The sequence below is a fragment of the Equus caballus genome, chromosome 3, assembly GCF_041296265.1.
Source record: "Equus caballus isolate H_3958 breed thoroughbred chromosome 3, TB-T2T, whole genome shotgun sequence".
In the NCBI taxonomy this organism is placed as follows: domain Eukaryota; kingdom Metazoa; phylum Chordata; class Mammalia; order Perissodactyla; family Equidae; genus Equus; species Equus caballus.
The window spans coordinates 104,299,783-104,311,876 of record NC_091686.1 but is presented as its reverse complement, the minus strand read 5'-3'; the positions used below and the strand labels follow the sequence as shown (position 1 = coordinate 104,311,876).

The 12,094-nt window shown below is 45.4% G+C and overlaps 1 long non-coding RNA gene across 1 annotated transcript; it reads left to right on the top strand.

Moving 5' to 3' along the window:
* The first annotated feature begins 3,235 nt into the window (after positions 1 to 3,235).
* Positions 3,236 to 10,433, top strand: LOC111772934 (uncharacterized). Its single transcript, XR_011437155.1, has 3 exons — positions 3,236 to 3,624; positions 8,814 to 8,936; positions 9,200 to 10,433. It is a non-coding gene; the product is annotated as an uncharacterized lncRNA (long non-coding RNA).
* The last annotated feature ends 1,661 nt before the right edge of the window (positions 10,434 to 12,094 follow it).

Genomic DNA, 12,094 nt, shown 5'->3' with positions numbered 1-12,094 from the left:
TCTTAGCAATAATCCACTAGAAACATTTATTGAAGCATGGAAGAATATGGAATTTGGAGTCAGTAAGACACAGATTCTGTTAGTACCTCTGCCCCACCAGATACGTGTAACCTCGAGCAGGTTACTCAGCCTCTCTGGGCCCAGGTTTCTCCACTTGTAGAGTGATGACATTTACAAGTTGTCTGGCACGTAGTAGATATTCAACAAGTTCAGTTCCGTCAGCCTCCCACTGCCTAAGTAGATTTTACATGAAATTCAACAGTTAAGGAGATCTGATATACCCACCTGTCTTAGTCTGTCCTGCCTTCTATAACAGAATAGCACAGACCGGGTGGCTTAATAACAACAGAAATTTATTTCTCACAGGTCTGGAGGCTGGGAAGTCCAGATCAAGGTGCCAGCAGATTCATTCTGTTAAGAGCCCACTTCCTGGTTCATACACAGCTGTCTTCTCACTGTGTCCTCACATCCTCTGGTCTCTTCAGCCCCTACATAGGCACCAATCCCATTCTTGAGGGCTCCACCCTCATGACCTAATCACCTCCCAAAGGCCCACCTCCTAAAACCATCACATTAGGGGTTAGGATTTCAACACATGAGTTGGAGCTGGGAGGGCCGGGGGAGACACAAACATTCTGTCTATGGCACCACCCTAGGTCATATCTAATTTAAGGGAGATCATTACTAAACTAAGAAATTTGAAGCTGAAAGAGAGCTCCAGAAATCGAGAAGTTTGGTTACTGACTCTAAGCACAAACTGAACAATTACAAAGATGTGCGGTAAACACTCAGAATGTGGTCATTGCTGAGCACCAACGACCTTGTTTCCTGGGAAGACATAGTGTGCTGGAGTGAATGCTGGACTTGGAAGCAAAAGATAAGATTTGGACTCCTGCCTCAATAGGGAATGGCTATTTACACCTGCTCTGCACAGCTGACCCGGTTATTTTAAGGCAAAAGGAGTACGGGGTCAGTGAAAAGTAACTGTAACTATAAGAAGCTCACAAACATAAGGCATTGTGGGATGAAGCTGTTTGCCATGAAATGATGAGTTTTCTGGGAGCGTAGGTACCAATCTGAACAGTGCAGGTTAAAAATTATATCCTGCTGTGAGGGAGGTGTGCTGCATGTGGACCCACCACATCACTGGGGCTTCCTTGTCCTCTGGCTGGGGGACTGAGCAAGAGAAGGGACACAGTGCTTGTGGCCTTCGCTTCCCTGTCTAGCAAGCCGTCACTGGGCAGGGCTGCAATTTTCTAACTAAGGCCACACTCCTGTTGGGTAAGTTCTTCTCCTCCATTCCATCTCTCACCATCTTCTACCAAGAAGGTTAATTGGGTTAAGATGGACTGTTTACGGGAGTGGGAAAGTGGGCCAGGAAAGGGAAAGTGGCCATTATCAGGAGTATTGATGGCAGGTTGCCACTGTGAGATGCTTGGCGCAGACCTCTAGAAAACACTGTAGGACCAGCCTCAGAGTTGACCTGCCCGAGGTGTGAGGAGGCTGGGCCCCCACTTCAGATCCCCGAGTACTGAGACCACTGCTGCAAGCTCTCAGCATGTGGCTTCCCTTGGGGCTACCTTACCTGCACACATCTCTGTCAGTTGTCACTTCATCCAACTCTCTTCAGTTACCCCTTGAGGAGGCCGTCTCTTTCCTGCTCTGACTCCAAAACCAGCTATGTTTTCCCAAATTATTCTATCTGAATGACCAGATGTAGCACATGCTCGTGTCCCACGCTATCCCTTGTCACTGGCTGTTTCTATACACACCGATGGCTTCTTCTCCAAGGGCCTGCAAGTTTTCTCCAGCTGAAGGTTCCTGTGGCCCTCACACGGGGCAGGCCACAGTGTTGAGGCGTGAAAGACGCTGAGAGCAGCCCTCGAGCAACGACAGGGGGGAGCCAGCGGATAAGACCTCAGCCTCCTCACCCCTTGAGCCGAATGACTCTCAAGCTTGTTGTGCAGTTCTCCTGAGGTCTGAGCCGAGCTGCTCACAACAACAAACTGCTTTGTCAATGTTGCCTGTAGTGGCCGCCTTCCTGTTCCTGACCTACCTCCCAACCCACTAACAGCCCTTCTTGGAATTGCTTCCCAATGAACCTGTTTGCACTTGAATCTTTATCTCAGCATCTGCTTCTGTGGGACCTCAACCTAAGATACCAGGTAATCGTATCTTGACCTGTGGCATCGAGTGCCTTGTCTATACAGGTCACTTACGAGCTACCATGGACTAAACTAAATTCCACAGCAAGGTTGATAAGACCCTTCACGATCAAGCCACTGCTCACTGTCCAGCTTCACCTTTCCCCAATGCTTTCTCCACCACACCCTCTTTCTTGACTTCCATAGACCAGTTACGCTCAATTATCTGCAGATCTTGGAATATGTTCCAATCCTCAAGCCTCCGGCCCTGTACCACGTTGCTCTCTTTGCCAAGAACAACCTTTCCCACCATGCATTAGTCTACCTCCCATTGTCTTCAAGGTTTCAGCCCTCCCTGATCACTCCCCACTAGCACACACTCAAGCTGGGTGACATGTCCCTCTTATGTGCTTCCAGACCACTCCGTTCTGATATTGCCTATTTTCTCCCACTGGACTGTAAACTCTGTGATGCAGAAACTCTATCTTACTTATCTTCAAATTCCCAGGCCCAGTATCATACCTACACAGAGTAAACCTGGAATAAATGCTTAATGAATTAATGAAAAAAAGTTGTAAATGAACAAAGCTTTTAATTTTGGAAAGGAAATAAGACAATTCCTTTAATACAAGGTGGAATACAGTGAGAATCATGAGGAAAATCTACACCATTTTGTGGGCTACCAGCCTGGAGAGAAGGCAGCAATTACTTCCTTGTAGAAGAGGTGAACTTTGGCTGTGAAGGTCGTGAAAGACAGCGATAGTTGGGCAGTGGCATTGGAGAGCATGAGGAGGAGGGGAAGGAAGTGGTCCAGAGAGAGGGAACCCTAGTGCAAATGGCCTGAGGCAGGACATTTCTGAGTGGGCCTGGGAAATGGGGAATGATCCAGCCAGCAGAGTGCAGGATACCTAGGAGAGCGCTGGGGGGCAGTGAGGAAGGTGCAGATGAGGGTGCTTCCTCTGACCACGTAGAAGCAGTCCCAAGGAGTGTGACTTTGCTCATTGTTTAATATACTGACCCTCCCCCAGCACTGCCATCTTTCCTTCCTTCCTCAGCTTCCTCTGTTCGTGGGTGAGGCTTCCTGTTAAGTCGTTCTGAGAACTGTGGTTTTCAGAGGTTTAGAGACTAAGAATGCCTGCCAGCAAAATCACCGCTGAACATCCCCACTGAATTCCAGGAAACGACTCCTCACTCTGCGGACCTGGGCTCTCCAGAGAGCGCCAACCGTCCAAGGGGACAGAGACCGGGAGGTGTTCTCTTCCCTTCCAGGGGGCCTTGCCTTGACACAGCATTCAAGGCCACCTGGGAAAAGGAGCATGCAGCTCTGCTTCTTGTCAACAAAGCCAAACTGTGACTACCAGGATGCTTGCTATTTAAAGTGGAATCTGCTGTGAATCACTTCCAGGACGGAGACTCGTTTGCAAAATGAAGCGCCACCTTCTTCTACTTTTTAATTAATAATTTAAAAAAATTATATAAGGTAAATTTTCATTTTTCTAGAATCCAGAAAAAATAGATATAATTAACTAGAGAGTAAAAGAAAGACTGTACGAGGACAACCAACATTTATAATAATGACAATAAAATGCCACAAAATCTTAGGGTGCCTTCTGAAAATTGAACTACTGGTCAATAACTCCTTATCCACAATTCCAAAATTCATTTGGTAGCAAAAATTGACCTGAACTAATGAGAAGTTATTTATATTCATTTATCTCACTTAGAGTAAATATTCATACGTTTTGCTGCAGACATATGAATGTGTTTTGCTACAGGTGTTGTCCCAGACCCTGCTGGGGGCATTATATAATATATAGTTTATGCATGTTATTATACTTCTAGAATACAAAGCATTATGAATTCCAGACATATCTGGCCCAAAGGGCTTCAGATAAGGGATTTGGGGCCTGAGCCCATATCAGTTGTGTTCAACTTTATTTTGGTGTTAGGTGTTTTTTAGGATATTCCAACTTTGTGAGGTCAGAGCGCTGGCTATTCCCTTTTCATTGCCCACCTCCTTCCTGTCCCCTCCTGGATTCAGACGCCACTGCCCTGCCCTCTGCTCAGAGAGGCCACCCACGTGGACAGCCTCATTCTGGCCGACTCCCTTGATGGCCAGTGGCAGGGATTGGCTGGAGAACTGAGGCCAGGCGACAGGGAGGCTGTCGTGCTTCTTCTCTGCTTCCTCCCGCTCTGGTGTCCGTTGGCTGGCACCAACTGCCCCTGTTCCCATGTCAGCTCCGGCTGGCAGCCCCATTCACATTCTTGGCTCCCGACACGCCGGGAGCTGGGACACGCTGTATCCCCCTTTCCCTCCTTCAGCTCTTAGGAGTAGTAACCGCCCTCCACTACTGCAGGAGGTGGACACACCGCCTCTCTGTTTGTTCTCTGCGCCCTGCCCACACCTTGGAAGCAGCCCCTTTGTTAGAGTCTCTCCATTTGCACCATCTAGAATGAACGCTATTTCCTGCCACACACTTGTACAACATATTGTCATACATTGACAAATCAGAGAGTCCCTGTAGTGCCCTGTGAAAATGCACTGATCTTAAATCAAGAGGCCTGAGTCTGAGGATTGGCTAACTTTGGCTAAGTCACTTTACTTTTCTGGTCCTTGGTTTTGCTATCTGTAAAAAGGGGCTGATAATGCCTGTTTCAGAATGCACCATGACAGTAAAACAATGTATGTGAAAATGTCCAGGAAATTCTAAAGAAATGCAAATAATTCAAGAACTTTTAGGAAGCTAGAATATTCAATTTTTCCTTATATCCTTTCCCCCTAACTCTTCTGGATAAGAATGTGTGCTTTGTGTCTTAGTTCGACCTGCTGTAACAAAAACACCATAGACTGGGTGGCTTAGACAACAAACATTGGTTTCTCACAGTTTCAGAGGCTGGGAAGTCCAAGATTAAATCGCTGGCCGATTTAGTGTCTGGTGAGGTCCCTCTTCCTGGTTTGCAGATGACTGTCTTCTCCTTGCGTCCACAGGCAGCAGAAAGAGAGAGAAAGAGAGAGAGAGATCCCTGTCTCCTCCTCTTTGTATAAAGGCACTAACCCCTTCATGAGGGCCCCACCCTCATGACCTCGTCTAACCCTAAGTATCTCCCAAAGGTCCCACTGCCTAATACCATTCCACTGGGGGTTAAAGTTTCAACATATGAATTTGGAGGGACACGAACACGCAGTCCATAATACTTTGTTTAAAGCAAAGTATACCTTTGCCCTGTGCTGAGACCAGAGGTGACTAGAAAAAGGAAAGTCCCGGATCTGCCCTCTTCCCTTCCTAGATGTCCATTTCAGGGCTCAGCTGCTCTTTGCTGCCTGTGCTTAATCTCTATTATCCACCCTCAGTGAGAGTCTCGGGCAGAAGTTTCTGTGCCTTAGTTTTACACCGATCCATCTACTTTTCCTTTTCCATCTTCAGCCATTCTGTAAACATTTGGGTTCCTTTTTCTCTTCTTCCAAATCTTCAACATTCTATCTAGTTTTTTGGCTGCTTTATCTGCTTTAAAGTCACATGCTTCCCTAGAGCCTAAAGTAATAATTTTTAGTAAAACCTCTATCACTCACCAAAATTCTCTTCTCCTCCTCATCCTGACACTATATCAAGCAAGAATCTCCTACGGATGGTTTTCACCAATAAGAAATTGTTGCTTTGACTTTACAAAAATCTAGATCAATTTTCTTGTGGCCAAAATTCACCAGAAAGACATTTAATTCTCTACTTTACTTTAATCATATATGCTCGCCCTGAAAATCTGATCTTTCTCTGGAGTCGTCATTCCAGCACTACATGGGTGTTCCCTGTAAAAGGGAACAATCAACAAGATTAAGTTACTTTGAGTTCTTAATTGATTTTCCAGAACTTCCTCTTCCTATGACAAAACATAGCCTTCTGAGCAACACATTCAATTTAGCCTCATCCTGCCTGGAGCTTTAGTGAACAAGATACATTCTGGAAAGAAAAGTAATTTCACATGTAGATGACTAATTGGCACTTTTTAACCTCCCAGTAATAACCTTATTACTTATCTTTAGCAAATCTAGTGCCAGAACAGAGTCTGTCTTCATGTTATATGCTTTGAGAGTTCAAATTCCTTTGATCCTTGGAGTTTTGTTGTAGCAAATATTTGCTAGAAGTAAAGAGGACATCCTTACAGAATTTGGCAATACTTTGCTATGTAAAGACTTTGGTCAGGCTAATTATGGTAATTGTATTTAACTACTATGACTTAGTATAATTTTCCTTCTTCTTGATAATTTATAGTCATACTTAAAAACAAAACAAATCAGAGTTAATCTCTTTTAAGTAAGACACGGCGTGATACCTCTGAGTGTGTGTGGCAACCCAAACGGAGAAGCCCTACACAATACTAGTTTCCAGGGCAGGAACGCATGTGACTTGCTGCACCCCCCGGGGCCTGCAGAGCCTCTGTTGCAACTTCTGAATTCTGCCATTGTAGTGCAAAAGCAGTCATAGACAATAGGTAAGCAGAATGGCATGGCTGTGTTCCAATAAAACTTTATTTACAAAAACAGGGTTGGGCTACATTTGACCCTGCTTTCCTTTCTTACAGAGCAATTGCTACTTTGTACTGTAATTATCTCTAACTTGTCTGTCTCCACCTGTGCACTTCTAATGAAGATTCTCCATTGTTAAACACTTTCAAAAATAAAGTCCAATCATTGGGCAACCCATCGTAAAAATAATTGATTCAGGGGAGAGTCATCAATGGATACGAAAACAAGTGGGAGATCTAATGAGAAACAAGATATTCACATAGTCTCCAAATAGCTCCCCACAGCATACTTATTAATTGCAACGGGGGAAAATAGTAACTTTACAGAGGGGAAGCCTAGCAGAAGCCCCCTCAGTCAAGTGATCAAAGTTAATATACCTGGTGGTGGGATAAATCAACACCGGGTGCTTCACTTCTTTGGGATTCCTGCCTAAGATAAATAACCGGAATCCAATCGTGTGAAAACATCAAACAACCCCACACCGAGGGACATTCTACATAATATTTTGGCCTATTCTCTTCACAAATGTCAATGTCACAAAAGACAAAGACTGAGAAACTGGTTCAGATTAAAGAATAGAAAAGAAACACGATACATGAACGCAATTCATGATCTGGGATTTTCTTTTTGCAAAGGACATTATTGGAAAGAGCATCAAAATCAGAAAAATGTCTGTAGATTGAAGAGTATTTTGTATGAAAGTTAACTTCTAGATTTTGATAATTGTACAGTGGTGATGTCCTTGTTTTTCGTACATACACACTGAAGTATTTACAGGTAAATGGGCAGCATGGCTGCAACTAGGGTGACCAATTACCCCGGTTTGCCTGGGACTGAAGGGGCTCCCGGATGCAGGACTTTCAGTGTGAGAGTCAAAAAAGTCCTAGGCAAACTGGGAAGAGTTGGTCACCTCCATGAAACTGACTCTCAAAAGGTTCAGGACAAAAATGTGAATGTGTTTATGTGTGTGTGTGTCTATGTCTGTGTATGTGTAAAACAAATGTGGTAAATATTAATATTTGGAGGATACAAGTGCAGAATCTTTGTATTATTCTCACAACTTCTGTATGACTGAAATTATAGCAAAATAAAAAGTTGAAAAGAAAAAAGTCCAACACAGCTTAGAGAAATGGCCTCCGAAGCAGATTGGAACGTGTTTTCTGTGTCGTGGCAATAAGTACAGTGGCCCAGAGTAGAAACTACGTTGGTCTATGTCTAGGCTGAGGAATGTTATTCAAATAGCAGCCCCTTGACTTCAAGCCACAGCCCTGCGCTCTCCCAGCTGGAGCACTGGAAGCCTGTCTTAGAACACCACATTTTTAGACCCCAGAGTGTGAGGCGGGTCAGCAAATGACTGACAGTCAGTCACTATTTCATCACCGATTCTATGTTGGGCATGATGTACGCTCTGTCCTTCAGGTAAGCGCTTCCGATCCTCATAACCACCTTAGGGGAGACGATTAGTAACCTTGTTTTACAGATGAAGGAAAAAAGTGAGTCATAAAATAATTAAACACTTGACCAAGTGTACACAGCTACAGAGTGGCCAAGGAGGGATCCAAAACCAGCTCCAAATAACCAAAGACAACACAAATGCCTAACAGGAGGCCAGATAAATACTCTATGTCCATGACTGCCACGGAAGAGGAAGCGGCTGTTCCAAACTATGAGGTGTTGCTGCGTACGTATACTGACCGGGAAGGTTATCAGTGATACATTGTTGAGTCCCAGCTACATTCAGTTAGTGCTGCAAGAATCCCTGTGGGTATGTGATTAGTCTGTGTGTGTGAAACTATATGCATACACTTATGTTTTGTGTTAATAGAAAGGTCAAGGGACAATAGGCCTCTCAAACTTTAGAGTCCTTGAGAATCACCTGGTGAACTTGTTAAAACGCGTATTAATACAAAGCTCCGCTCCTGTTGGAGGGGACCCAAGAATCCACATTTCCAATCACACCTAAACTCTGAAAGGATGGAAAGCAAGCTCTTGCCAATGGTTTCTAGAGAGTAGGAATTTTCACTTTTCACTTTTTAAAAGTTTCTTGTTGCGTGAATATTTTTAAACAGGCATGCACCACTTTTATCCCTTTAAAACTTATGTTGAACCCCTGCTCCAATACCTGTCCTCTTACCAAAACTTCACAGCTGCCTGAAAGCTACGGGACCCCAGACCAGCCTGTGACTGGCAACCGAGCCCCTGGCCCTGGGGGAAGCAGAGCATGCGAGGCAATCAAGTAAAAGGGCGTCCTTCCTGATGTCACGCTCAAGGTAAAGCCCACGGGTTAGCACATACGTAGAAAAATCATCTGAGCTTCTGGAAACAATGGCCGTGGCATCCCCAAAGAACTGGATGCCACGGAGACCAACACCCAACAAAGGCAAGTTGCAACCTCCCAGGGCAGCTGCTGGAAGCAAGGACAAAAGAAATCCCCAGAGACTAACTGTTTCTAAAACAAAAGAGTAGCCAGACTTTTTTCTCTAGTGTTTGTGACCAGCTTGCCCTAAACTTAGTTGTCTGTTTCCTCTCCCAGGACAGCGGCCCGCGGAGGTTCTGGGTACCAGAGATGGTGCATGAAGACCAAGGTGGCAGGGGTCGTGTCTCTGCTGCTGGGAATGACTGGAAGGTGCGCTGGTGTTCCTGGGGTCCTGGAGCACCCATTCCCACTCTGTTTTGCTTGAGTTTCCCCTGAACAGAGTGGGGAATGGTGGGAAGAGGAGGGAAATGTCCACACAGAAGAAAAGTGAGAGTTCGAAGTCCAAATGGATCCAGCATCTTAGCACTTCTCATCACTTCCAACACACACACTGGTCCACGCTGCCAGCGTCTCTCACCTAGATGACCAGGATAGCCACAGACATGGCCAGAGCAATAGCAAAAACTGTGATCCCCCTGCTTCTGCTCTTGTCACTTTCCTTGTGTGCCCAGCACTGCAGCCATGGTCATCTTGTTAATACGTAAATCAGATCGTGTCACACTGTTGCCTCTAATGGCTTCGCATCTCTCTTAGAATAAAGTCCAAACTCCTTAGGATGGCTCATGAGGCCCTACCCTGTCTGGCTCCCAGAAGCCTCGCTGACCTTATCAAATACTTGTCCCAGTCTTGATTACTCCTTTATAACTGCACTGGCCTCTTGCTCTTCCTGGAACGATCCAAACATGTCATGCCTCTGGGTATCTGCATTTGCCCTTCCTCAGCCTGGAATGCTTTTCCCTCAAATATTTGCCTGAATTTCTTCCTCACCAGTTTCAGTTCTTTGCTCAAATAACCCCTTCTCAGTGAGGCCGTCTCTTGCTACTATGTCTAAAACTGCAAATTGCCACATTCTCTGCTTGACTTTTCTCCTTGGCATTTACAACTACCTAACCCACCACACATCTAACCTATTTGGTGATAGTCTGATCCCACTAGACTGAAAGTTCCCTCGGCGCAGGGATTAATATGTTTGATGACTGCATTCTCAGAGCCCAGAACATTACCTGGAACATAGCAGGCATGTAAATATGTGATGACCGGCTACCGAGTGAACAAGAGTCACTCTCCTCAGGTTGCCACGTGCCCTGGCCCCTGCACCACATTTGTTGGAGGGGTGTGTGGGTCCCAATGTGATGCATAGAAGGAAGGACCCTGGGACTTACACCTGTGTTGATCAACACTCAGCAGGTTCTGGACTGGTTGACAGACCTTTGAGTTCTAGCTACCGTTTCTTTTGAAGATTCCCTCTTACATCCTAGCAAATATATTTAAATGCACCCACCTTCCACATTAAACATAATTTTGGCTGAAACTTTTTCTTTTGAGGAAGATTAGCCCTGAGCTAACATCTGCTGCCAATCCTCCTCTTTTTGCTGAGGAGGACTAGCTCTGAGCTCACATCTGTGCCCATCTTCTTCTAATTTATATGTGAGACGCCTGCCACAGCATGGTTTGATAAGCGGCGCCGTGTTCTCACCCGGGATCAGAACCGGGGAACCCTGGGCCGCCGAAGCAGAACATGCAAACTTAACCGCTGCGCCACCGGGCCAGTCCCCTGGCTGAAACATTTTTAAAGGACTGCTATAATTTTGCTTTTGCGATCCTTTGGCAATGAGGGGCGCATTTGGTTTACGACTGGCTCCAGCTTCCAGCAGTCATCACGCAAAATTGGGAGTTCTTTTGAAGGGAAATCAAACCTAACGTTAAAATAGTTTTCAAATGTAATGAACTTTTTATGAATAATCAATTCAATAGTTCGTGGAATTGTGATAATTCTATGCTTTGTGGGCATTTATGTAAGCATTTGTTAATTCAGGTTTTGCAATGCTCCTGGTCTATAGTAGGGCTGATCATTGTTTTCGTTGGGGACTCAGTCACATTTATGGGCTCCTGGAAACTCATGGGACCTAGGCCTGGGACCTAGAAAATCCAACGGACAAAATAGTTGCGGCAAGAGTCAGAGGTTAGAAACAGGAAGTCTTCCTTTACTGCCTGGAAATGTAGGTCCTTGATCAGTGGTTGATGTTCCGTGAGCGTGGTGGGCAGCCAGGAAGCCATGGCAGGGCTCACTGTGGTTGTACTGGAAGTCTCTGTCCCATCTGCCATCACGCACAAGCCTGCTGGGTACCCATTCTTTATGTGTGGCAGACCTCTGGTGACCAGGCCGACCACTTCCCCCCGTGACTCTCGTCTCCCCACTTCCATCATCCCTGGAAGATGGGCCCTGGGGGAAGAAATGTTTTCAGGCCATTTTCTGACACTTTTGCAGAATTCTGTTGACTCATGTGAGACAAGATGGGGGATTTTTCTGCAGCAATTGCCACACGGGAAAACAGATCAGTTAGTCACATCGGATGCCAAGCCCTGCTGTTGTCTGTGCAGAGCATTTTTAATCATGTAACCTTCAAAGCTGTCCCTCATTTGCAATGACATTAGCCTTGGTGATTTTTTTTTTCCCTCTTAAGCTGTCAGTTGCTGAGTTTTTCTCGTTGCTCTCTCTGGCAGAGGCACATTTATTTATCACACAAGAGGTTGGCTCTGCAAGAATTCATGAAACTTCCTTCTGGAGATGGAAGGAAAACATCTCCTTCCTAGCCTGTGCCATCTACCGAAAACCTTTCAAAACCAAAAGCTAGTGACCGTCCTAGTGGACAGATGTCATCCAAAGCAGACATGGATCATTTTGTTTGTTGTTCTCGCTAACCCTGCACGACTTTGAACCCCCTCTGTCAATAAAAGAGACAGGAGCACAAAACCCTTTAAACTTCCTGTTTCCCTCCCAGTGTGCTGACATTTCAAAGCCCCATATGTTTCCCTAAACAAAGCTTCATGAAAATATGTGTTAAAAAAAAACAAAACTGTTTTCAGGTTATTACAACCCGAAGAGAAGAGAGGCTGCCCATGGCTGGTCACACAGTTTACAGGATGCTGGGATTGTCTCTACCCCTCTTG